We start from the raw sequence: 4766 nt of genomic DNA, 5'->3' as shown, positions 1-4766 counted from the left end.
CGAAGTTCCTATCACCTACTCAACCACCCAGAAACTTCTGGCTTGATAAAGCAATGGAATGGATTGTAAAGGTGCAACTTGAATGTTATCTTAGGGATGATACTCTGCAAGGACAGGCCTCCTTCTCCAGGGCACAGCACACATTCTAACTAGCAATGATGAAAAATGCTCAGTCCTAATTAATCTCAGTGTAAGGAGCCAGAGCCAAATACTGGAAATAGGAGTGGACTCACAGACCATCATTCTCCGTAATCCACTTGGAGATTTTATGTTAACTGAATCCCCAACGCTTAAGTTTATAGAGAGCCTGGTTCCCAGGGAAGGAATGTTTCTATCAGGGGACACAGATTCCTAAGAAATTTTATTCCACGGTTGCCATCTAATCACTTTGGATTCCTCATTCCAAGAGACCAGTAGACAAGAAAAGAAATTGCTATATTGGCAAGGGTAATTGAGTCTAGTTCTCTGCTACAGACTGAAGAGGGTAAGAATGTATTTACCACTCAGATGATCTGGGTGTATGTCCTTCGCCATTTCTTTGCCCAGTTTTGATGGTGAGTGAATATGAGCAGCAGCTACAGCTGAAGGAGGGCTTAGTGAATAATGCTTAGAACAAGTGTTCGTCACCCCACACCCAAAGCACCTAAACCAGTAGATGCGGTAGCCAAGAGTGAATCGGGAATTGTCGGTAGAGTGGGAAGGCAATGAATGTCAACTCTATCTGCAGGAACTGTTACAATTGTGAGGGCTGTAATATGCCCACTAATTTTACCCTGGCAAATTCACACAGAAGAGATCAACTAGAGTCCAGGAGGGATTGTTTCCAGGTAGGGGGACTTATATGAAGCAGGGAGCTCCAAGTGTGGGTGCTTGTGGAGGCTGTGGGGAACCATCCCGAATCCAGGTTCTGCATCATTCCCCCAGCCACTGGGATTGTTGATTTCTGACAACTCACAACTGAGGCCCATCTCGGCATGGCCCTCAGCCAAAGAGCTGGGCTTTGCCTAAGTTTATGGCACCTTCTCAGAGGCAGCTGCCTTCAGTGACAGGTCAGAATGGAAGTAAAAGTGCCCAGCTTCCTTGCCTCAATTCAGGACCTCTCTGAAGGGCCATCCCAGTTCCAGAACTTGTACAAGATTGATAAAGCCCTCTCTTGCAATTGCATTTCAGTTCAATTTCTCCCTCTCAATCATGCTTCACTCCCTAACAATGCTTTTCTGGAGAGCTCTCACTATTAAATCTCATGAAGGCCGATCTTTTCATCAAAGTGTTTTCTCTGGGGTACCTGGGCAAAAATAATGTCCCACAGTCTTGTACATTTTCGTACGTATATACTTTCTCATTGCTTTTGGTTTGTTTCAGTTTTTAAAAAACCTCATTCCTAGTTCACTGAAAACACTAGCATCTAGTGCTGCTGCTGCTGCTAAGTCACTTCAGTCGTGTCTGACTCTGTGCGACCCCATAGACGGCAGCCCACCAGGCTCCCCTGTCCCTGCGATTCTCCAGGCAAGAACACCGGCGTGGGTTGCCATTTCCTTCTCCAGCACCTAGTTCTACTTCACTTTTTTTTCAGCTGCGTTCAGTCTCCTGTTCAACTCATCTATTAATTACTTAGCGTCAGATATTTTCTTTTTTTATTTATGAAATGTTCATTGGATTCCCTTTTATAGATTTTAATCCTCTGTTAAATTCTCCACTCTTTGATCTACTTTGCCCCTCTTTTCCTCCATGTTTTTAAACATTTAACCAGAGGTGTTTGAAAATCCTTGTTTGCCAACTCCAGTATTTGGCTCACTTCTCCTTTTCTCATGAGAGTTGGTCATATTTTCTTGTCTTCACACTTCTAGTACTTTCTTAATTCATGTTGGTGCTTTAACTCTTGAGGCTCTACATCATGTTATCTTCCTTTATTGATAAAGAGAGTGAGGATCAGAACTCCTGAATCCAATCAGACATTAATTAAAGTCGGGGCTGGGTTTCTGACCTAGCCCACTTCTGCAACACCCCTGCTTCTGTTTGCTGTGCTCCTTCTCTGCCTGCAGAGTTTTGATTCTAAGTCGGTATATCTCTGTCTCCTCCAGTTTGGAAGACTGCAGAAAATTCAGCTCTATCCTTCAGAGACCTTAGCTCAGCTCTTTGGTCTTCCTGTTTATATTACTTCAAAATAGAACCTGTTCCTTGAAGGTAAGACTGGTGGTATATTGAGTTAGGTTACTTCCATCTGGAAATTCTACGTTGCATTTAGGAAGCTTTCCACCTAGTTTCTCAGCTTCCTGTTTAGCACAAAATTTAGCAAATGTTCTTTGGGGAGAGCAGTTGTGAGTTTGAAACCTCCCAGGTTTCCAGTTTATCACACTAGTCCTGCAGAATCACTGAAATTTTGCTAGTTTCTCTTTTCTGTAGCCTGGTCCCAGAGTTTCCAAGCCGGAGCCTCCATAAACACCTGGAATCAGAAAATGCCTGCACAGGAAAGAGAAAAATCCCTGCTCAAAAAAAAAAAAGAGAGTTTTTCTTCTTTCTGGAATTTGAGTTTGCTTCTGAAGTTCCCTGATGCTTTTAAAATATTATATTTATAATTTACTTGGCTTTGTCTAGTTTCAAAGCAAATGTGCTTTCTTGTTCTGACCTATTCTAAAACAAAACTCCCCTTGTGATTAGTTTTTAACTCCATTAATTATACATTGTTAATATTATGGTTTGGTAAGATCAAGCATTCAATGATTTATTTGAGTTAGATTCATTTATTACAACTTAGTTTTTTTTTTTTTTTCTCTTATGGTCAACTTCTTTCTTCTTGAAGCCCTTTAGAAGTTCCTTTTAAGAAACATTTGTTGATGGTAATAATGTTAGTAAATGTTTGCATAAAAATGTCTTTTTTTCACCCCAATTCTTAAAATATGGTTAAATTGGATATGCACTGAATGTTATTTTTTTTTCTCTTTAAGATTTAATCCAACTCTCTCTCACCTTCCGTTGTTGAGAAATAAATTGGTGGTGTAATGTAAGCACTTTGTAAGTGGTTTTGTTTTTCTGTTGGGCTTTTGAATCTTTTTATACATGGTGTTTTTCAGTTTCCTTGGATGGCTCTGACTATAGATTTATTTATTTCATTGTGCTTAGGATGTATTTAGCTTCCTGAATCTAGGAGTCTTTTATTAATTCTGGAAAATATTATTATGTCTGAATATCCTTTTCCCCTTTTTCCCTCTAGCTCTCCTAGAAGTCCAGTGAAGTGTTTATCATATTGCTTCAATACATCTTCTAAATCTTTTACTTTCATCTGTATTTTGCATCGCTTCCCCTAAGTTTTGTTAGGGATAATTTCTTCTGACCTACCTACCAGCTTACTAGTTCTGTTTAACTATATCTGTTTCTGCTGTTGATTTGATTCAAAGAGATTTAAGTCTCCAGAGTTTCTGGTACTACTTCTAATTACTAAGATCAGGTTTTATAAACATATTTTAGAACACATGACTATCTTATTTTTAGCCCTTTTATATTTTATATGTTTTTTCCTGAGCTACATTCTAAATATTAGTTTCGTATCTTTCAATTCATTGATTCTCTCTTCAGAATGTAATTAGTGTTTAATCTGGAGTTTCTAAATTCAATATTGCATTTTTATTTATAGATATTACATTGAGTTCTTTCCAAATCTGCATGGCAAATTTAGAAACTTTGTTACTGTTTATTATAATTTTAGTGTATCATTTTAATATAGTATTTTCTTAATAGAAACATTTATATTATCCCTGTGATAATTTTAGTAATGGTAGCTTTTGCTTTTCTACTTCTGTAGTTTATTGTTTCTGCTCTCTTGTGCATGGTCGTTTGTCTCCTTACATGCTTTATTATTTTTACTTGTAATATCCTGGAATTATATCTTTGAGAATATTTGATTCTAGATTTAAAGTCTGTTTGTAGAGAGAGAATTTATGTTTCATCCTCAAGGTACCTGGGGACTCTCAAAAACTTTGAGACTATTCTAATTTTTTGCTTGGACTTATTTTTTTTCCCCACAACACCTGTGAATATTAATTTCAGCACTATATCCTATTGAGGGCAGGTATTCCAATTATTTCTCTCTGTGGAGTAAACTTTGTTTTTTTCTTGTTGGGTTATTTTAATCAAAATCATTAGGCTAAATGTAGTTAAAAATAAACTCCCAAATTTCAATGGCTTAACAGAATGAAGGTTTATGCCTCATGCCAAGTCTGATGTGAAAGGAGCTTTCCTCCCACATTTTTAAACATTACAATGTGGAATATGTTACCTCTAGAAAGCCAGGTCTGGAAATGGAGAACATCATTCCCACCCACATCCTACTTGCCAGCACGCTGTCACGCAGTCCCCCCACAACGGCAAGGAAGGCTGGGAAGTGGGCCTTCCTCTGTGCCCAGGAAGAGGAAGGATTATGGTCAACGTATAATATTGTTTCTGTCACATGCAGCAATGTTGGAAGCTGTTCGGGTGTCTAGCATTGTGTCGAAATCTCCATTCTGACTTTCCAACTTGCAGAGAACCTAAGCTTTCTCTCTAACACTTAGGCTCTAAGGCTTGTGGTCAGTTAAAATAACATCCTTGGGAATGCCACTTTTAGTGTTTCAGTGCTTTATGGGTTTGTACTGTGACAATTCTGGCTTCAGAGAATTTCCCTTATTTTTCTGCCAGCTCATCAGTGAATTTGTGTTAAGGTTTTTATTTGTTATTTTTTTATTTTATTTTTTTTTTAAACTTTACATAACTGTATTAGTTTTGCCAAATAT

General features: G+C 38.1%; 1 long non-coding RNA gene across 1 annotated transcript; it reads left to right on the top strand.

The window, feature by feature from the left end:
- Nucleotides 1–297: 297 nt before the first annotated feature.
- Nucleotides 298–3005, top strand: LOC129655883 (uncharacterized). Its single transcript, XR_008716129.1, has 2 exons — nucleotides 298–2184; nucleotides 2404–3005. It is a non-coding gene; the product is annotated as an uncharacterized LOC129655883 (long non-coding RNA).
- The last annotated feature ends 1761 nt before the right edge of the window (nucleotides 3006–4766 follow it).

Source organism: Bubalus kerabau, chromosome 1 (genome assembly GCF_029407905.1).
Source record: "Bubalus kerabau isolate K-KA32 ecotype Philippines breed swamp buffalo chromosome 1, PCC_UOA_SB_1v2, whole genome shotgun sequence".
Lineage (NCBI taxonomy): Eukaryota > Metazoa > Chordata > Mammalia > Artiodactyla > Bovidae > Bubalus > Bubalus kerabau.
Note: the sequence above shows the minus strand (reverse complement) of the source record. Positions and strands in the feature narration are given on the sequence as shown.